The following is a 23169-nucleotide window of genomic DNA, read 5'->3' on the forward strand; positions in this document are numbered from 1 at the left end:
AAGGCAAAAACTCACGGAACTAAGACATGAAAATGCATGTGTTAAAATATTAAAAATCATCTGGGCTTTGGGTGCGCTTTCAGGGTTTATGGTCATCTAGAGGCAACGATGCATTAAATTGGAAAGCTATTTTATTGAATAATATTGGAAAGGTTGTTTGCAAATAATAAAGGTTGGGGGACCATTGAGCTCCACCAGTGGCACAAGTACGGTTCAGCCAATTCATTAACTCCCAGTAACCTGGAATTTGTAGCTGATCCAACGCATACAAGCAAAGAGAGAGATGAATGTTTTTCCCCAAGTTAAAACAAAGCCTAGACTTCACCTATGCATACTCCACTTGCACCATTCATAGCCATGACAGTGCAATCACAGATTCTATCACAAGTAAAACAAAGACAAGTAGCCTGATCAGGGATGCTTGTGTAAATCTAGGGTCACAGGATCCCACTTTGCTCCCTCCAAGAAACCTGGGTGGGCATGTTCCTGTCTGTCAGCTGTTCCCCAGGGAACAGGGACAGACCTTCTGAAGTGGAGGCCTAAACTGCTCCCTTTTGGGAAGAAATTAATTTAAACATTCAAAAGGATCAGCCTACGCTCCTGCTAACATGATCCTCCTTGCATTTCATCCTACCCACCACTGCTTTCTCTGCAGGGGCAAAGCTCAAGAGCAGAAGTGAGGGTATGAGCATGGGGTAACCTAAGCTGGCAAGGAAAGCCACGTATTAGCAGAGCACCTCCACCTCCAAGCAGGAAACAGGGCTCGGTGGGGCAGTTTGGCAAGACTCAGCTCCACCCCATCACCAGCTTCAAGCCCAAGACTGGGAATAAAGGGTCCCGTTGTGCTTCACCTAGTACAAGCACGTAACCTATCAGTCACTTGTCATCAGACGGGCACGTCGGACAGCACAGAGCATATCTACATCCCATGCAAAGAAGCCAAGGGGGTAAATAATTTGCCCACATCACGTAGAAAGCTTGGAGGAAGATGGGTAATTCAAGTCAGCTCTCCCAGACCTCTGCTTAGTGCTCCCCTGCCCTTCCTCCTCCCCCCACATCCCCAAGCCTATGCCTGGGGACTCCTTAACTCTGAATACGCCACGTGGGGCTGAAGGAGCAGGTTACTCATAGGACTGCTGGCTGCTCTGCCATCTATTTGCTTTTTTATTATCTCTGAGGATCTGAAAACCAACCAGAGCTGGGATTTTTCAGGACACTTCATTTTCATAGTGACTGTCTTAACAAAGGTAAAAGCCTCACCAGGGAGCATCCCTGAGTAGAGAGGACAAACAGCAGGCTTGCTCTGCCTGCTCTGTGTATGAGCATCAGTCAGGCTGCTGGTTTTTTCTTGGTACTGTCCAAACATTGACTGTGCTCAAGTGCCACTAAAATAACATTCAGTGCTTGTGCAATCACTTCAGGCTGTGGAAGCTCTCTGAGAGAATAAATATTTTGCTGGAGTGCCGCATTTAAAAAAAAAAAAAAAACAAAACACCAAACCCACACCACTTTGAGAAGAGCATTATTGTCCCACAGTCAGTTTTAGAGCAGGACTTGAAGACATGAAGCACGTACTGTCCTACAAATAATCCTTTGGTAGGATGAAGGAAAGGAGGGAAGCGAGTGAGGAACACCATGGCACTATAGTTTGGCATCTCAGAGGGGTTGAGCAGCCTGCACTGGGACAGGGGACACCCAAGGAGAGCTAAGTGTGAGTAGCTGGTTCCCTACCAGGAGCAGCAGAATGGGGCAGGACAGAGGAGGCTCGAGAAGGGCAGGGTGCCATGCAGGCTGTGCTCACGTGCAGTCCTGGAAAGAGTCTGGATTAGAGGGAGCATGAGGGGAGAAGAAAAGAGGGAGCACCAAAGCCACATACTCTTTCCAGGGGCTGCAGTCCCCTGGCCACTCTGTTTCCAGCGACTTACAGCCAGTCTCTCAGGCAGGGAGAATTTCAGAGGCCAGAGCAAACCCAAAAGGCTGCAGGTTTCCAGAAACCAGTAACTTCCGATGCAATGGGCAGGGCTAGTGCCACCAAGACCATCCAAGCAACTTTTTCCCTTGTACCAGAGCAAATCTGATGCACAACATCCAAGACTGTTGCATCTTTCAGAATATTTTTGTTAATTAAAAGATGAGTTTTGAAGAAAACTTTAAAGCAAAGCATGAAATTCTGCTGCTCCTGAGGCTCTCTAAGGCTAGAGTTCTTCCCTCTGATGTAACAAGCAGTAGAAGAGGTGAAATGACATGGATAATGAAGAACAGGAAAGTGAATGAGGGAAATAACTCTTCCATTGTTAGAACAGTGCTAGTGGCAGCTTTATAGCAACTTATCATTTCTATTTAAAGCCTGGTTTGGGGGCTATAATCTCTCAGCTGTTTCCTGTACCATCTGGCTGAAATTTAGCATAAAATTTGTTATCTCAGAGGTAAATTAATTCTTTTCCCTTTATCAAAATTGCAGTATTTGGGTGAGGAAGCCAAGATATACAGACCCACATTCAGGAGTGTTTTCATCAGCTAAGGGCAATCTTCCCTTTAAAAATAGCTTTTTAAGATAATCCGGTCAGGGGAATGATGTCTAATTCTTCCACAGTATTCTTCAACATCATTTGTATATGCTCTGAAAGTCCCACGTGTGAAGCCTCAAAGCTAGATGCGCTGAAACAGCCCCCCAAGAAACTGCGAGGACGGTGCCGTACCCGGAAGGGCATCCTCCCGTTCCCCCTGAGCCAGGGCTCAGAAGCAAAAACCCCTTGGTCAAGCCCAGGTCTGGCCACACTGCAGGAAAACAGCACGACCAGGGCTTAGGGAGCTTCTGGAAAGAAGCATGCCATGGGCACCTCGGTGCAAATCCAACAGCTCAAAGCTACTGAAGCCACGTGCAGCCTGTTCCTGCCTTCCAGCTTCAGCTTTGCCTCAAGTTTGCTATTTGTCCCTGGTCCTGTCACTTCACCCCTCTCACCCCACTCGTTGCATTGACTCCGGTGAAGCACCCGGAGATGCCCTAGAGGGAGAGCTTTGCTCCGCTGCTGCCACATGCTGCTGTACTTGCTGAGAGTGGATGACATGCTCCAATATTGCTTCTTGCTCCATTTCCAGGCCACCACGCTTGGGAGACCATGCATGCCCTGAAAGGAGCAAAGACTGGTTACAAGCAGCCCTGGGACACGAGACTCAAAAGTCAGTGGCTTCTCGCATGCTCTTTCCCCACCCGGTAGCCTGACTAAGGGCTTCTTCCAGTGCCGGCCAACTAAAAGGGACAGGAGTTACCATCTACCCCTTTCCCCCACCAAGCACAAGCTGGGGATGCTGTAGCTCTGTTCCCATGTTTCACAGTTGATATTTCTTTTTCCCTTAAACCCTAGGCAGCTACTTCTAATTCATTTTACATAACCTGATTATTTCTGTGCTCTGTGCTGCTTCACCCCGCTATCATCTTCAGCCATCCTTTTGAGTTAAAGGTGTAGAGCTTTATCTGCTGAAAGAAGTCTCTATTTTCCAGTCTGGACTCCAATTGTGCAGCAAATAATACAGCTCAGTGGAGGAAGGTTGTTGGAATAATTTGTATCTTTTATACAAACTGATAATAAAAATTTAGCTCCTTGATGTATTTTTCTCCCTTAAACTGTAGTTATGTTTCCTTGAATAGATAAATGCAAGATAAATTCAATTACAGCATAATTTCTCCCAGGATGAATAACCTTTAAATCAGCTCTGATCTCAATACACATTATGAGATAACATACTGTCCATTACATTGTTGAAATTGGGGCTATGGCAGTGCCTAGAGTTGTCAGTATGAATATCAAATTATTTATGTTCCTCTTTGCATCCTTGAATACCAAATAAGCTGAGGAACACTGCAGCAAGAAGCCCTATTTAAACACTGATTTTTAGCGGAGGCAAGAGGTGCTTGCTTGACAGCTCTTGAAATTGCAGTGCACTATTAATCACGGAGATGTGCAGCGGCACTGCGAGTTTCCACTCCGCTGTCACCTTGCTGAGAGTTTCCCCTCGTCTTGGGGAACAGTTCAGAAATGATAGCTCAGTTAAGTCTTCCACTTGGCTGACGGCATTGCTGCTGCTCAGAGCTGGTGTTGAAATAAAAGGGGAGCCACCGTAACACTTGGAGTGGGTACTTTGGGTTTGAGCTGTTAATCAGGAGCAGTCCTGAGGTGCGTGCCTTTCCCCGTCACCCCAGTCACAAGATTTATGAGTTCTTTACCTCCTCTTCCATTTTACAAGCCTGAATATTTTAGCACAGCTGTTGTCTGCTTTTGGGGGACGCTTTTGTCAAAACAGTATTCAGTACAAAAGCAACATGCTTTAATGTAATCCCTCTCCAAGGTTAGCAGTGTCACACGCCGGAGTCTGAGTGCTCGAGGAGAGCAGCAATGACCGTATGCACCATCTAAACCCACTGTGCTCTATGCCATGAAATTTCCTTCCTGCAAATCAAGTTAACCCTATATTAAATGCGACAAAGCTTGAGATGGTTCAACTTGCTGAGACCAAAAAATCCAATGTGATTTTAAGTGCAGACTTGGGAGAGGGAAGGGATTATTATTTTTTTTTTCTTTTTCCTCTTCTTTTTAAGCAAAAGGGTAAGTCTGGTTTCATTTGGGAAACAATGGAGAAGGGTCTTGCTCAAGCTAGAAATCTGCCTGGTCACATTCTGCCAAGCAACCTCTGTACAGGTGGTTTGAGACCTCTCTTCTGAAAAGCCACCATCCAACAGATACAGTTTTAACAAAAATAAAATCTAAATCCATTTGAACTAGGGCCTGGGGGATAAAAATCTATATCAAAACAATAGGTGTGCTTAGGAACGGTCTTAGTTTAAAGAAGAGGAAGTTTAATAGTTTATTTCACATCAGAAAAGGCAAACCAAGCAATGAACCTATAGTGGACTTGTTTTAGTGGGATGAAGTCATTTTTGATTCATCCCAGATAAAATCCCCTTGGTCAGCCACCTAACTATTCAGTTTGGTCAGTGAGTGAAAAACAAAAACTGAGTTACTAATACAACCCTACCAACAAGCTGTAGGACATGCTGGAGCATTAGAAAGCAGCTTTTTCACTCTCTAGCAGTCGTTTTCTTTCCTAATTTTTAAGGCCATCAGCATGTCAAGCAGAAAATTCAGTCAGCTGTAGAGAGCTGTAATTACCAAGACTGTTTACAAGAAGCTTTGATGGCAACAAGCCTCTTGTGCAGGAACAAGTTTACCGTTGAAACAATTTGAGTGTCAAAGTCTCCAACTCAAGTGCCTGGATGGCTTGTTACTATCTAATGAAACGGTGGGGGCAGAGCAAAAGGTGCTGTAAGAGCTGCTTGAGGTAAATAAGCGTGAAAGACGGAAGCCTTGAGCAAGGAGCAGAGATCACCAGCTTCTCCAAACCTCATGGGAGCCTGAAGCACTGGCAGCCAGATGAGCACCCAGGTCCGTGCTTCCCGGTGCGGGCAGCATTCCCCGGACAGCGAGCAGGCAACGAGAGCTCCCTCGAGTTCAACAGAGGCCAAGAGATCACGGAGATCCAACACTGACAAGCTCAGAGTAAGACTGTTGCGCGTTGTGCCAGGCATGGGGAGGAAAAAAAAAAAAAAATCTGCTGGGCAAAGCAAGGGCTGGTGCGTACAAGAAAGGTTGCGAAGGGGGAATGGGGAAGGGCAGGAGTCTGCTGGGAGAAAGCAGTGCTCTGCTTAATGCTCAGACAACAGGTGAAATGATTGTTTAACAGAAGTGCCTGGAAGATCTTATTCCTGGTTTTGTTGTAGTTTGCATTTTCTTGCTGTTAAATATGACAAAAAAACCTCCTGGGAATTCAGTACCACTCAGGGCCAGGCAGTGTATTTGAATGAATAAGGTTCTTGCATTCGGTGGTCCTAGATGCCCACTAGATATTTTTTGAAGACACAACTTAGACTTAAAACGCAAACGCTCCACCTGACTGAGAAAACTGTGGAGCTGCCATGCCCAGAGAGGCTGGGCCTCCCCGCCGTCTTGGAGAGCATCAAGCAGCAGCTCTGCTCTCCTCTCCTCCTCCTCCCAAGGGCCCTGGACAAGTACCAAACAAGGCTTTGCTTCACTCACTACCAGGCAGCCCTCTCCAAGCCTCTTGCAACCTGCTTTCTATGTCCTACAAGACAGGGCTACCTCCAAAATCAAAGCCTTGGGATTTAATTCAATACATGTATCTGATGCCACCCACAGCGGGAACGTGGGGTGCTCTCAGACGAGAAGCTGCTGCTTTCTCCAAAGCAGGAGCTGCGCTTGACAGTACAAAAAGCTCCTGTTGGTCACAAACCAGCAAAGGGCCCACGTTTATCACTGGGATTTAGATGGCCCCATTTGACAAGCCTACACTAAGTGACTCCGCAAATCACATTACGTTTATCTGCCTTTGTTTTCCTCCAGCCAAGGCAAGGCACTTTGGAAAAACAACAGCTGTTAGTCACAACCTTCCAGACCCAGGGAGTCAGCATAACTTATGAAATAAGACCGCCGGGTGTGATTTACCAAAGAGGGAAAACCATTTAAATTTACTTGACATAACCAACAATAATCATTCTCTCCGTATGAATTTTATTAATATCTGTGCATTGCTGGTTATGATGTATGAAGGAGACGGAAAACGATGCTTCAGAGCTGGGAAATGAGGCTGGGCCTGCAGGGCTGAGTAAGTATCTGTGTCAGAGAAGCACACATGTACAACAGGAGGTGTCATTTTTATGGCGCAGTGAAGCCTCGGTGACAGAAAGCAGAATTATTGTGGCAGTAATCTTTCTGAAGACACTCTCAGGTGGGGAGGAGAAGGGAGAGGTCTTCTGATTAGATGTTGTTGCTCAGCAGCTGAACCTAGGAGTATTTTGCAGTGGAAATACATTTGGTGGGTACCGCCTGCACATTCTGTAAAGTCACTTTGCCCTAGGTCAGCCATAGGAACCCAAACACATTTTCACAGCAAGAGGCAGCGTTGCTCGAGGCATATGGAGATGGCACAGGGACCAGGCATACGCCCTTATCCTGGAGCAGTTCCGGACCATCTGCTGCCAAGGAAAACAATTTTATACCTCAGCCTCAGTTTCCCTTCATTTTAAAGAGGGCAGTCAGCTTTTTATGTTATTTAATCAACTTTTTCAGTGTTTTAAAGCACCTAATACAAGTGTTTCTGGCTAGCGGAAATTGAAACTCAGACGAGGCTGAGCACGACACAAGGCTACAAGATACAAGACTCCACAGTAAAAGCAAAGCCTGGTCTCAGACATCGCATCTGCTGTCCCTTTGCTGTGACAGAGCTCTCACAACTGCCAAAGGCAGCCGAGCGAGAGCAAGGCAGGGGAACGGCAGGTGGGAATCAGTAGTGGGTCACCTCAGCAGATCAGAATTCTCCTGACCTAGGTGGCACCGAGCCAAAGCAGCCCCACGTAGCTCTGTCCTGTTTGCACGAGCGATCCCGTGCGGCCAGGCACGGGCTGTGTTCCGAAGGCGGCGGGCAGGCACAGACGCAGACCGATACTCGGCATTTAAACCTCTGCCTTGCCACCTCTGCGGTTCAGATGTGCGGCTTCGGCTGCTCCCTTTTCAGCTCAAGAGCACAGCGGCTCACACCAGGCAAAGTGGCAGTTTCTTAACAGAGGATGTGTTCTACCCGTTTAATTGTAAGGCTTTTTGTATCTTTGGCTGGCTGAGCGTTATCCAGATGCTCTTTGGTATAAAGTACAAGACCAAACTGAGGTAGGGTCAGAGCTGGCAAACCCGTACCCCTGCCTGCCCTCCATCTGTTTTCCTCTGAGAAGGTCAGTCCTGCGATTAAGACTTCACAGGGAGGTCCAGATTCTTCCTGAAACCACAGAAAAGTGACTTCCACTAACATCTGCCAACTTATTAAAGACCTTTAAATCCTGCAGAGGAGGAAAACACGATCAAAAAAACTCTTTCTACTCCTCCTTGCACTGTTTTATTATTAGAAGCAGCAGGGGAGCTGGCTGCCTCCCCTCAAGCTGTCTTAATTCTGCAACAACCTCTCTGGGAAAAGCTCTCCTCTCCACGCGTACCCCAGCATCCTTTCCAGGGAGGTGGCTCCTGGGTACAGCAGTCACGCTAGGCTCTAGAGTGGCACGAGCCGGAGTTGCCCAAGGACTCTACAAGTGCATCCACTGCCTGAACCATCAGAGATCCCTAAAGACTAAACAAAAATAATAAAAATAAAAAAAAAATAACATGGAGCAATAAAAACAGAATCAACCCTAAAGCTTTCACCTGCTGCATGGAATCTCTCCAGAAACTTACTCTGTTGTTCTAGCCACTCGCTACACATTAAAGAGTTTCAAAACCTCCAGTTTTACAAAAACCAGAACTTTCCCAAACAGCTGCTGTTTTATTCAAAGCTTTGGTTCGAGGCGGGCATTTTTCATTCATGAAGATTTTAAATGCAAGTCAAGCCAGACCGAAGAAGGCACTTACTGAGGAAGCTTCGTCAAGGAGAATTATACCTTTAGACAAACCATCGCTTTACTTCTATTACCTAATGCACTACAAGTGATTTAAGAAAGACAGTGTGGAACTTCCAGTACAGAAATTAATCTACTGTATGATAGCGGATTGCTCTATGATTCTTTTCGGAAAGCACTTCCACAATAATTAAGCTAATACCGACGTGATCAACAACATACGATCCACTTTATCCATAAAGTTGCTTCTCCTTTACCTGCCAATATTTTCCATTTTCACTTTGCAACTATTTATAACGCAAAATGAAACAAACCCCAGTATAATATTTGTGTATACACACAGAGTTGTGGCAACAAGCTGTAGAACAGAGTTTTCAGTATCAGATTTACCTTGGGGATTTGAGGCCCTAAGTATTTGCCTCTTCCCTTTCTCTCTTGATTACTAAACACAACAGAATCGCTCTCCAAAAGCGGTCCTCTCTCTACACCTGCAGTGTCCTGCTCCTAAGTTTTGCAAAGTTTTCTGCTTTTATGAGTGAGGAAAGAGGGAACCTCCCTATGCTGCTGCATATTCAGGTTCAGGCTTCCCTTTCATAGCCTGGGAAGCTAAGACAATAGCAAACTTTGGCACGTATTGTACCTGATGATAACAATCATTGCCCGATTAAATAAGTGATAGTATGCACCAATAAAAGTCACATGCAAGACCCAGGGAAAACTCTGCAGGTTGACCAAAATACCACATTAACGGCACAAGATGGGTTTGTAGTTGTAACAATCCTCAAGTTGGAAAGAAAGGCTTCTTATATTTCCAAGTAAAATCTGGAAGTGATAGGTGATTTAGAACTCTAATTTCTGCTTGCAAGAGTGATCGAAATACTTCACATACAACAGTAAGGACAGAGCAAGATTTCTGAATTGTTCCTGCGAAAATTATGGGATTTTTAAATATTTTTAAAAAGCTTTTGGGTTGTTTGGTTTTTTTCTCCTCTGAACGTGGGCCCCTGGATTACTTTACATGATTACCTCATCTCTTACACAACGCATGGTTTTCTCCTGGAACTAACAGATCTTGTTGTATGTGCACTGCAGAGGCACTTAGCGTATGCCACCCTTTCAGCTCAGTTGAGTTAAGCATGCATGTAGCAGGGCACTAGAAGTAGTAGTTAGGTTTTATTTACACTGCTGCAAGCTTTCTGAACACAGCAGAGATGTAGAGTTACGACCCTGTGTGAAAGTAATTATGGGCAGCGTCCAGGGCAGAGGTATACAGAAGAGACCGACACAGCGACAAGGGCAATTGAACAGAGCCTGGGGAGAGCAGAAGGAAGGAGCCAGACAAATCTATCACTGCTCGGGTCCCAGCCTTCGCGTTCCATTATCTGCTGGCACCGGCTGAATAATTCTGCCTACAATGAGGCCCTTTGCAACGCCCCGAGCGTTGCCCTGGACAAGATCAAACTAAGAGCTGAGTATGGGGACAGAGCGGCATAGTGAGCTTCAGAAAGTGACCAAATGTCACGAGGATTGTCACCGAGGTTGGAACTCAAAGGCGGGTTTCACGGGGGATGTGTCAGAGAGGCTGCAGACGGCATTGGCACTGCTGGGACTTCTACTCAAACGGCATTCAGGATCTGAATTTTTTGGCCAACATCTGTATTCAGAAACCAAATCTGAGAAGTCTTTAATGGAAGAAAGAGAATAAAAATCTAAAATTATTCAGAGCAGAGTCAGAAAAAAGGAGAAAAGATACCCTAGCAGCTGGAGCAGAGATCAGATGATGGACATACATGAAGAGGAAACGCAATCAAGGAGTATCAGAAGTGGCAATCAAAATTCAGACGACTGATCACCATTCAGTCTTTCTGAAAAGGCCATGGTATTTCTTTTACATTTGGGTTTTTTCTTCCTAGTTCTAAATGGCCTCTTTTTTAAATCTTCCCTTATCTTTCTCTGTAACACAGCATCTCACTTTGCTTTTTCCAAGGTTTGTTTTGTACAGACCATGAAGGCTTGAATGCTGCTAGAGTACCCAAAAGAAAAAGTCTACCCAGATATTTGGATTATCATCATTGGATTATCAATCATTGCAGACAGTTCAGAATACAGTCACATATGCTCTTAAAATAAATAAATCCATCCATCCATTAGGCCAAATGGATGTTTAAGAAGGTCTAAGTGGCTGTGAACCTGTGGGGAAGTCATGGGTCATCAGCGAGACAGTTAAAGCTTCAGCTGTAACGACAGAGTGGAGCTCTCTGCCTTCCATCACTTTCACCCGTCTACCAAGCAGAAAACTGGTAGAATCTCATGCTTTTCTCTAGCCTAAAGGTGACAAAACCTTGATAACCCATGGATGTGTTTTTACCATTACTTCAGTTTGTAAGTTGTACTTCAGTCTGCTCAAATTTGAGCAGAAAGAGCTAACTGGGGAAGGAACCATTTCTACCTTACTCCTCCAGCTCATGAGCATCCAGATATAATTGACATCAGCATTAGTTTCATGGAGCCTGAGGACAGGTTCTTTTCAATGATCACAAAAGAGCTCCCTGCACCCAAACCTTCACCAGAGGCAGCAGAACTGTCCCATATCCACCCAAAAACAGTAAGAGAAGCCAACACAAACCACTCCAATAAGGTGGCGCATTGCAGCTTGACGACTGTGCAATCCATTAAGAGCTTAATAAGTTGTGGGAAGTGCATAAGCATAAAGGGAACCCTGAGGTGTACAATCAGAGGCAGACTCCTTGACCGATTAACAGAAAATGAGATCTACATTTCGGCTGTCCTCCTGATGCAGTGGCTTGGAGAGCAGCCAGGGATTCCCAGGGACTCAGCCGCATCAGGATCCTCCAATTAGCAACCAGGCGCTCTCACAAGACTGGGGAGGCATTTCAGACTGCCAAGGCTCTTCAGTGCTGCCTCTTAGCACACCTGAGAGGGCAAAGGATGGATTTGTGTTGAGGCATGTATTTATATGTACGCGTTTAGGCTTTTTATAGGGAAAAGAGAGGAGAATTATATGCCCTAAGAAGAAAACTGTAGCAGCACTACAAGTGAATCCCAGTCCAAAGCTGGTTGCCACCCATTAGCACACAAGACCATCTTATCCTTGGTATAAACCAAGGCAGAAATCTGGACTCTGGCAGCATGTAGCTAAACCAAGCGGAGATTAAAAAAAAAATTTTTTTGGGGAAAAAAAAAATTGAAGTTCACAGACCCACATTAACTTTGCAATAGGCTGAATTGGTTGCTCAGATGGATTACTCCTCTTGGGATTCTTCAGTAGGTGTGCTTGGTCTGGAGAGGATTTCCAGAATCATAATTGGGAACTTAATGCCTTTTCTGGCTTAAGCCAGCCTCCTTTGTCCTTCACAGGCCCCAGCCTCACCAGCTACTCATTTAAATGAGCCACTTGACCTGTCTTTATTCCATAATCAAGAGCAGCGCATGGGAATCAGAATGAACCAAGGCTGCTCACTAGCCTCCAGTAATTTCATTTAGCTCAGTAGCGTGATAAAAGGAAATCCGTGGAATCAGTATTAACAATACTAACTCTGAGGCCACTGGTTGTCATTTTGTTTTCTGAAATTCAGCCTCAGAAGAATGGTTTCCAGATAGGAAAATTAAAGCATGCCAACATCATAGCAATGGGATTATTTCCCCAAGTGCTGAAAGAAGGAGAGAAGGCAAAGAACAAAGAAACATAAAAGAATCGTTAATATTTGGGCTTAAGCACAATGGAAGCATCTGCTGGTTAATGATGAGGGAAAGAAGCACAAATTTGGCAATTTCTGGCTTGTAAATGTGCACGGCTGTGGTCACCCAAGTGGCCAAAGATGGCCTCCGGATGGACTTCACAGTCCTGATTGCCCTGATATGAAAAGATAAACTTATTCCCCTTAATTTCAACTCTGCTTGATGCTAAAGGGGAGAAAAAGAAAGATTTTATTGTACTTGCAAACCAAAGTAATTCTTTTCCACTGCTCACAAACTTTACGTGCTTTTAGCTTAAGGAAAGTCTGCGTGAATGGACCGTAACGCAAGACAGGAAAGGAATAACGATACGCGGGGAGGTGGGGGTTGCTGAGGAAGGGAAGAGGCATCTGCATTAGAACTTTTTATTGTTTACTCTGCAAGATGGCAGCCAAAAGGAACAGTTACTCCTGGAGCATTCCCCAGGAAAACATTTGGTATGAGAGTTAGTACTGCATCTCCTAGATTGCTCACAGCTATCGATCAAGGAGGGGAATTGATGCTCCACAGCTGAGCGGGGTGTGCATCCTTCACTGTCTGATCTCTATTGTCGTGGAAAAACACCCGCTGATATAGGCATGCCCTAGCCACCACTTCAGGCTACACTCCATCACATGTTTAAAACATAGCAATAGGAAATTTTGTATGGAAATCTACACACAATAGCCAATCTTCATTTCCCAAGAGCTATGTAAGGTTTTCCTTTAACTGCTTCCCTCCAGCCCTGCCCTAGCAGGATGGTACAGGGCTGCCCATCAGGAGTGCTCACAGTGCAGCAAGGTACAACACAGCTGTGCACTATTTATTCAAATACTTGGGGGGGTACAAGAGGGAGTAGATACCCTGCAGCCTCCTCTTCTTCTATAGTTAGTTACCTTAGGTCATGCTCATAGGTGGAAGCACAACCAGAGCAGGGCAAGAGAGGTGCGCTTCTGGGAACGAAATTGAGCAGCCCAACACGAGAAGAAAGAAAGAAGGTGGGGGGTAGCATATCCTCTGCATTAATCTACTTTGCTATAGCTTTATCTATGGATAGAAATATGATTGAAGAGACACAATTTACAGTGAGATATCATGCAGAATAGCCTATGCCACCACATAAGTGTGAGGAGCAGCAGCGTAGTAACCCTGGGGCAACAGGACGCGCATGGCCACCAGTAACGCAGCGAGGGCCTCATCTGCTGTTGAGTCCCAGCCTTATTTCTCTCCTTGTTTACGACTCATGTTCTCAGTCAGGTACGGACACACAGAGAGCCTGTAGCCTGAGAACTGCTGCTTTCATAAAACTATTTGCACTCTGCAGAGATCATTAGCGACTAAGACAAGCTTTTCCAATGTTCTTTACATCAAACAGTGACAGAGAAAGCAGACAGAACAGTTCTACAAGTTTCTGTCTTCTTGCCCCTTTCATAAAAGTAAATTTTCTACTGACAAGAAACTTGTGAAGTTGGTAATATTTTCTTGCTGCTAAGAGCAGCAGCTCCACCTTAGGTACGAGACATTTCCATCATAATTACACCTTTCATCTTAATTTTTAAACTGTTATTCATTTAGAAAAACACTCCATTTCTGCCCCCGCACACTCAATTATCCCAGGAGGTCCCGAAGCTAGTATGCCTGTTACATTCAAGGTGCAGCTATAAAGACTGACAAAACTATATCTGTGTTTGCAGACAGAGAAATTCCACTGCAGTGGAACCGTGCTACCCAAGGGCAGATCCCTCTCCCCAAGTGACACACAGCGATGCTAGAATTGTGAAACAAAACTCAGAGTCTCTCAACAGAGCTTGCAAGTCACCAAGATAAGTGTTTCAGCAGTGGTTTCTTGTTTGCAAGAAGAAAAACCCCTCCCTACCTTCCTGGATCACAGACCCCTTTTAGGCATAAGGATGTAGCTGCTTACAAAACCTTAGGCTATATTGATTATACAGAACTGCATCAGCTCCACGTCTAGCATGTGCATAAACTGTTACCCAATAGATCAGGAGCAAGCAGATAGGACTCCAACACATGTAACATGCCATACTTTGAGTGCCATCTTCTGGCAGACAGTACTGCATGCCTGCACTTGTATCCAGAGCAGTCTTACAATGCTGATGATGTCTTCACACTGGTTAAGCAGCTAATCACCTCTTGCAACCTTGGCCAAGATCTCTGCCTAGGTGAGCACTCGGTATTTTGCGTTTACTGCATCAGGTTAGCACTTACGCTCCCAAGAAATTTCTTCTTGGCTTTTTAGGAGTACTCCAGCTCCTGCTCTTACCCACTATCAGCCCGGTTTTATTTAACCTTGAAATCTTACAGCTATCTTTTTCTTATAATAGATGCATTAGAATTTTTTCTTCATAAACATCATAATGACGAAACCTCTGGATGGAAGCCCAGGACAGACAGTGCCTAGTCCTAAAGGGCACTGCACAATGCCAAATGAGTCCAGCTCTTTCAGCTTGAAGATTTTCTGCCAGGTAATTGCTAATATTTCTGCTAGATGGAGAGCTCAAAGGATCAAGATTTTCTGGAGCTGAGTTTTACTGATTCAGAACTGGCATGATTTTAACCATTTTCTACTAGATCACAGCCTTGAATCCAGGAACACCAAGTTCCCATTTAAATCAAAGGATTTAAGCACTTATAAGTGAAAGACTTCACATCTAAACCAGCCCTTGCTCTACTGTAGGGTTCAGCACCATTCCTAATGCACCCAAATTTGACTAAGCAGCCCAAGGCTGAAGAGAGGCATTTTCTAGAGCTCCGCATTAACAAGGGATCTGCAAAAAGCCTTCAAATGGCATTTTTAACCACTGTGTCACCGATATCTAGGGGAGATTTGCGAATTTCCAATTCTTGCAGATTAGCAATGCTGCATGGAACTGAACTAATTAAACTTGTCTAGTTAAGCCATGGGGCTCTGATGAGAAATTGCTAGCAAGCATATTTGCAGGCCTTTTTAGAACCAAAATTGCATCAAGGCTCGTTCAACCATGCATTTTGGTTTAAACATACAAACGCAGCTGCTTGTGTGCCGCCTCCACATGACTGCTTTTCCTTGGGGCCATTCCTGCATTACCTGCAAGTAAATTCCTGCTTTCCAACAAAGGCTCTGTTTTAAATTTCATTATTATTTTGGTTGCCTTATTTTGACCTTCCTACTAAAGGGCCATAGATTTGTTTCTGAATCTAGCATTCACTACACCAACCTAGCGCAATGAAATTGCCTAGCCCATACAGACACAAAGTGGACAAATTTGCAGACAGAATTTGAAGTGAATTTATTCTAAAGAGCAAGACAACTTGTTCTAATAACTCCAAAACACAAGTTATGACATTACCTGTATTAGTTTCCTAATTTAAGGCAGGAAATAACTGTTGTTAGAAAGATGTTTGATGAGAGAAGAGACAAATGGACTAATTAGGTTAATACTTTTTCTTAAAATGACTTCTCAGCATATGGAGATTTTTATGTCCATTACCTCAGCTAGAAGGCTGACATCAAGCTTCCTGGCCGGCCTCCCCCTCTCTGCCCTCATACTGCTATCAGAGTATTTCTGAAAGAACATATGCTTACTGCTAACTGAGCAGGTTTTGTGAAGTAAAAAGGTCATTTATTCTTGCCTTCGCTGTGCCACGGAAGGATCACACTGGCAATGCGAGATAGTGCTTCGAACAGACACCTGTCTAGAAGCAGGGCAGGTGGGAAATAGGCGCCTCATCTCTCCCCAAACTTCTCCAAGCGTTACCGTGATACCTCAAGACACCACGGAGCACGATGGTCCCTGGCTCTCCTCCTTCCCCCATATCCACCCCTTTCTGCTAAGAATGGGTCTGTAGTAGAAATTGGCATTCCTATGTTTAGTAGCAGTACCCTAGAAGGGAACATGAGGCTGTGACATTCCCCCTTTCTCAATCACCAAGAGGTCTGAAGAGAAACTGGGTTGCCTGTGACTCAGTCACTGTCTCCAGAGCAAGTCTGCTGGAAGGTTCAGTGGTGCTGAAGGTAAGAGAGCAGGGCTGCGAGGAGACAACCAGACCCAAAGAGGCCATGCCTTTGCTGCAGATGCTGATAATTTCATGCAAGATATATACACAAATCAATTTTCTGCATTTGTCTGCACTGAGGTACATCCCTGGGAAGGGTTTAATTTAATGTCCCATCTGCACATACTTCCCACGTGCTTATGCCCTTCACCAGCTGAAGGACTGTACTGGCCAAAGCACTGGTTTGTATCGTCAGTTGAAAGGACCTGCCTTCTCCATATGTTTTTCCAATGAGACCAACACAGAGCAATTCCTCTTAGCATCAACCCTATCATTGAATTTGATTACCTGCTGGTTTAATTTGGTGAATTGTTAATTTGAATCCACTGATTTATGGATTCAGTTTTAATAGCAGTATTTGATTGCTGCATTATTCCATTCTGGTAGTTTAGTGAAATTGTACTGGATTAGTTTAGCAATATGCCTGTTTCATTTTATATTTATTTCCTCATCTTTTTAATAAAACCTGTAAGTACATAGGACTGGTTATTTTATCAAATCATAACCTGGCTCATAAATCCAAAGCTAGGGGCAATTTAAACTAGGGTATTAAAAATACTGAACTAAAATAAGACACCACAAAAGCTGGGAAGTCATACAGGCCTTCCGTCCTCCTTCTGCCCTTTCCACACACTTTCACTTTCTCCTCCTCGCCACTCCCCAGCAGCTCTTGCAAATGGGAACATAACTTGCTACAGGTCCACACAAGATACGTCAACCTACTTCAGGACCAGACGAATGTGGGAATATTTAAATACTGTGCAGCTGGCCGTGCCCTACATGTGGGGCTCCCATGCCATTGCCTCAGCCCGCAGGTCCCACAGCCCAGAAGCTGCAGTAGCAGGAAGAGCTTACCATGGCAATCCTTGGGTCACTGAAAAACTGTGGGACATCCATTCCGTTCACCAGAGCACGTGTGGGGCACTGGGAAGCGGCACTGGACATCTCCATCTTTAGCCTTGCACTTCCAGCCAGCTCAGTTTAACTACACTAGATTTTTAACCCGGCTTGTTCCCATTGCAGGAAGAGGGGGGAAAAGACTTGAAGCGGGGGGGGGGGGGAAGAGAAGCCTCTGTGTCTTTAGCCTTTTCTAAACAGAAGAATTGTGGTTTTATCTGCTCCTTCTACAGGTAGCAGCTGAATAAATATGAGCCCTACTATAGCAATTACTTCATGGACAGATGATGCTACAGGAAGGACTGCCAGAAAGGAACCTGAAACAGAGGGCTCTCCAAAAATCTGTATTACCAGAGGTCTGTACTCACAGACCTGCACAAACATGAAGCTCTGTGAAACTTAATGGGAAATGCTACACTTTGTACCCATTCATTGCTATGACGAACCACAGCCCTTGCTCACAATCGCACATTATCACAGGTGATAATTCACTCCAGCCACTTCTACAGAGCGACACACTCATAATTCTTATATCAATTTTTAATTTCTTTCTACTTGATATGAGCTGGATATCTCATTAGCACATGTCTAGGAATCTTTCCTTTAGCCACAAGCGTCAAGCCAATGCCAGGTTGTATCACCAGGGTCCACAGGCTTTTGTTCAGAGCAGGAACCAGGACAGCCTCGTGGGGAGCTGCAGTCAGAGCACAGACATTCAGGTTCCCTCCTCTCCTCAGAGCCACTTGCATCTCACACAGCTACAAACCCCTCACTCACATGTACCCAGCTGGAGCTGCCTGGGTCCCACTGGTACAACCCGAGGGAAAGCGCAGGTCCACAAATAACACTGCGGAGTTCTGGTAGTCATGGGTAAAGCCATGGGTAAAGCCATGGAGAACAGCACTCCTTGTATGGGGGAAGACGTCTGGATTGATAAGAGTTGTTTCCTCCCAGTTGGGAACAAATCCCTTTTGTTCCACATTTGGGGGACACTTGCATTTTAATCTGCTTGGTGGGTTTCCAAAAAGCTGTGAAACTCTCAGTTATCAGACCCACTCATTTCCCTCTTCCCCCAAAGTGATCCTGCATTTTATTTTTGTGACAGTAGACTTCAAAATAATAAGACACGATGCCCTACGAAGCAGAGAAAATATTCCTGGAGTGCTTTAAAAAAGTGTGTAAAACTCATGCCATGCTGATGGATGTGGTATGATGAACCTAGAGGCGTGATGGAAAAAGTAAATGGCAGATCCCAAAACGCAGGGGTGGAGTGGAAGAATGGGAAATGGTGACTTGATTTGCCAAAGTGTTTCTGTTAAAGAATACTAATCTTTTTAGACAATCCATGAAAAGGCCCTGTAGCAATATCATATTAAATTAATAGAGTCTCATCATTATGGTAACCTCAGCTCAGTTTTATAAGATGTATAGTGTCATCAAAATCAAAGAAGAATCCCCAGACAATTCTGTTCCTGTAGCAATTGCTACTAAATGACACTGAAGTGACAGTCGTTAGCTACCCAGCATTTTGGGTGCCTGTCTGTCTCTAACGAGGCGCTCTGCCTGCAGTGCAACTGTCCCGCCAAAGCCTCATAAGCTATACAATTCAATTTGGGAACCAAAATCTTCCCCATCATCAGAAAACGTACAATTATGACCTGCCCCCAGAATAAGTCACTATCAGATAGAGCCAGGTTATCAGTTATATGGACAGCCCTTACCAACAGTACTGTTCATCATACAGTTCCTCAGGGGTTAGCACCCATTGTCAGAGTGGAGGCCCCAGTACCTGCTGTGCTGCTTACCAAACCAGGTAAGACTACAACAGTCAGGGAAATTGTATATACACTACAGAAAGCAAACTAAGAAAGCAATCCTAGCCTTTATACTACTTAAGTCTTTATCTTTAATCCTATAGGACTTTGCTCTCATTCTTTAATTCTGCGACATAAACTGTCCATGTCTCTTTCCACCTTCCCTCTCCCCACAGAAAATCTAAAATACATGAATTTGTGCCAGTGGCTTTTCATTAGTAATGCTGAAAGTAAAATCAGCAATCTCAGGAAGCTAGATGGCAGCTTAAAATATCCAACAGCAAAAGAAACAGGCAGTGAATGAGCAGAGTTTGATATGGCCGATGGCAGAACAAGAATTTCTCAGCCAGGTGCCTCTTCCACTAAGCCATGTGTGAGACAGTGGCAAAGCTACCAAAAGCCTTCTGTAAGATTTCCCTCCTACCCCGCATTTGTAGCCAGGCAGAAGCATCCAGATAATTATCGTGCTGCAATCTGTTTATGAAGGATTCCAACCTAAATTGCGACTTCCAGGAATTCAGTTACTACCCACACTATTTGAATTCAGGGGATCAAATTTGCCCCTTGCAGCCGCCTTGCAGCCCAAAGCTCGGAAGAGCCGAGAAGCTACTCCAGCAGCCAGAGCACAGAGGTACTTCGGTGTACCCAGCACCTACCTCCCGAAATAGCTATACAGCATGCTGGAAACTGGCTACCTGAAAAACCTTCAGATAGAGGCTTGAGGGCAAAATAGAGGAGAAAAAAAAAAGTTACCAACTAACTCTAAACATGCTACTGCACCTCCAGAAAGATGCACGAATGGCTGCGACGTGCCTGATAGTGCACAAAGCAACCAAGGGGATGATTAGTACAGGGTATCTTTGCAACTTGATGTGGCTCAGCTGAACATCAGACATATTGTCTCCAAGATGCTCGTGGCTTACTGACACCATTGCTTCACACAAAGAGCTTTAATCCCTCCCCAGCATAAGCGTAAAAAGAATGGGTCTGAGTTCGTCCAAAATAAGTAATCAAGAAGGAGAGTTATTTGGTAATTTGCATCATTATCTCTGTCTGCTGCTGCGTCTTTGCTGACAGCTTATTTTTAAGTACTGAAATCCAGCTTAGGAGTCTTTCAGAACAGAGCAACATTTTTGCTGCTATGGCTACTTGGTCTTGGAGCTTGGCGAGAAGGAAAGAAGAAATATATGTGCAAGCACTGGGGGAGGGTCGCTGTCCTATTTCCAACCCTGCAAGCTAGATGTAACACCATGAACTACCTGCATCCCTGGTTTCCAAAAGCGAGAGCCTTTTCCAGGTCACCTCTCAAATTTAATCAATGTCAAAATATTTCCAGAAGCTGAGGGCAAGTCAGCATACTCACTGGTTGAAGGGATACAGACTTCCTAGCAGTTAAGTCGTATCAGAAGGATTTGGGATCCGGCATTTGATCCAGGGTATACTACATTGACTTTGCACTATCAGGTGTTCCCATGCACGGGTACCAGGCAAATTGCATCTTATTCCCTTAACAGTGGCCTTCTCCCTACCAAAGGCAAAGCACAATCAACACAGTTTCTCTTGCCAACTCCCAAACTTGGAACACATAAGCAAACAATAAGATTTCTCCTTCCCTCCAAACATAACCCCATAATAAAAAAAAACAAACAAAGCAGAACTCACTTTTCACCAAGGTCCATTGTGTACCAGCAGCCAGTGGCCTCACAACAGGAGAGCTTCACTTCTTTTCCCACCTTCACCCACTCCCTCCTCCTGCAACCACTATTCTCCCACCCCACAGCTGTCTCTCATCACACACAACACCACCCCACCAGCATCACAGCTTTCACACACTGCTTGACCCTCATCTGCAACAACCCAACCACTCTCCTCTCCCCCAGCAGGCTCAGCTCCTCGTTACTGACTGCACCAGATGATTTCACTAATTACACCCCTCCAGCAGCCAGGTCCAGCCCTCACACAGGTACAGCTGTGCTCCCAGGCCTTCAGAAGGGGAATGAGTTCACCCAGCATTCATTTGAGAAAACAGGGCTCCTTCAGCCTGCTCACATTGTTATCCTTTACCAACAATTGGAAGTCACTGAGCTTCTCAGATGAAAGGTTCTCCTCTAAGTGCAAATTATTATTAATGAATTTCCATCTTGGCTCCCTGACAGAAAAATGTACCTTGCAGCGTGTTATCTTTGCAACCATGCACCCCTGGCACTCATAGATTCCCTCATCTGGCAAGTAAGGCACGCTGCCAAGAGTGATGTTCAGAGCAGCTCTCTGTGCCCGATCCCAGTGCCTTTGTAACTGCAGCACAGCAAAGCTTAAGAAATGTAAATCCTGGCATTTGACCCAATGTGAGTTTCTCAAATAAATGATATTTCACAGCCCGGTGGTTTCCTCCCTGCTGAGATGATCATTTACGGTGGCTCACTCAGAATTGGGCTTTGACGGAATTTTTGGTCAGTGGAAGATAAATTGAAAAATTTCAGTATCTGCCTCTGTCTCTGAAGCACCATGTTCTGTAGCTTCAGAAAAATTAAATGCGAAGGCAGGGCTGAGTTGCTCCCTTTCTTTAATTCCCTCTGTTGTCTCTTCAAATACAGCCTGTCTTCCTTTGCAAGGACCATGCAGTTTTGAAGATGTGTTCCTGTTCAGCCACGAATTGCAGGAGTCAAAATCAATGGCCTCTTCTACGCTTCCTCTGGGCCTAAGGCCTACAAAGAGCACAGAGAAGCACTGCACCAAGGTTTCCAGGAAAGCGAGCAAGGCCCTCTGCAGCTCAGCCAGCCCGCACCTCGGCAGCAGGTACCCACAGCAGCAGGAAACTCTCTCCCTGCTCTGTTTGAAGCAACGTCCCAAAGAGCCGGGCTGGCAGGTGTTAGTAAAGGAAGTATCAGGACACATGAAACAATTCCTGCTGCTGAGGAAGAGAGCAGGCTGTGCCAGGAGAGGCGGCCATTGCCCCCATCCCGCCCAAGTCTCCAAGCACTCCTGGTAGCCTTATCTTATCTCTTCCCAAACCAACCCTTTACCCTGGGAAGCCAACAAATTCAGTTCTGTCATGTGGCAAAGCAGCTTTATAACTCTTTGTAAACAGTCAGGGACTTCTCATATATATTAAATCAAAAGTCCAGGGCTGCTGTCAATTAACATGGCTCTACCAGATGGCTTCAGTGGAGACGCACAGGTTTACAGCAGGTGTGGATCTCGACAGAAATGCTGTAGTTGTGACTAACAAAGTAGTAGAAGCAGGGCCTTGGGACTGGAGAGTCTTCCTGAGTCCTCCTCCCCCCAACCATCACAGGCCTCGCGTCATGCAGGCCTGTTGTTAAACGCATCGTGTCCTGTCTGAACATATTTTCCACATTTTAACTACTATCACATGTATGGTACAGAACCTGGAGCAGTAGTTCTTCTTCATCACTATAGTATGATGTCATATTATGCTAGGCAGTACGTCAGGTGTCTTCCTCTTACAGCTTTAAAACCTCACCGTGTTGCCAATGTGGAGGTTAGCTAAAATCCATTAGTTGATAACTCGGCAACTAAAAGACATCAATAACAGACATGTATTAGTAAAAAAACACCAGAGGAAACTATTTTATGTACTTCAGGGATGTTACGTTGCCACTTAATTTTCTTTGTGGCCACACTGACTGCCCCTGAGCCCTGCAGCACTTAAGAAACTGCTGCTCAAGCCTCTCCCTTTGGCCATGCATGTGCTCATGTCGGCAGTTGTACGTCATTATCAGCGTTTGCAAAGTGATTATTATGGCACAGACAAGATAAAGAGTAAGTCAGAACTGTAACAAATGTCCATGGTAATCTGCAGTGTGCATAAAATGCCGTATGTATTTGTGAATGGCAAGCGTCCAACCTGGTGTTACAGCTGCAGTCAATGGACTCTGCGTGTGCAAGCCTCTGAAACCACCCACTTTGGAGAGACTCTACATATTCTGTCTAATTTAAATATAACGACAAAATACTGTCACTGAGAACTGACACATGGCTAATCATCAATGAAATCTTGCTCCCAAGGAGGCATCACGGGTGTATTGGCCAATGTCACAAGGATCATCACTGTATATTGAAATCAATTTTTCCAAAGGGTAGTTACTTCAAACAAACTACATAAGTCTGAATCTACAGACAACAGAGAACTATACATGCAGTCAATAAACAAAAAGCAAAAGATGGTGATTATTTCAGTGAGTACTGAAACAA

The sequence above is a fragment of the Grus americana genome, chromosome 16 (assembly GCF_028858705.1).
Source record: "Grus americana isolate bGruAme1 chromosome 16, bGruAme1.mat, whole genome shotgun sequence".
Taxonomy (NCBI): Eukaryota; Metazoa; Chordata; class Aves; order Gruiformes; family Gruidae; genus Grus; species Grus americana.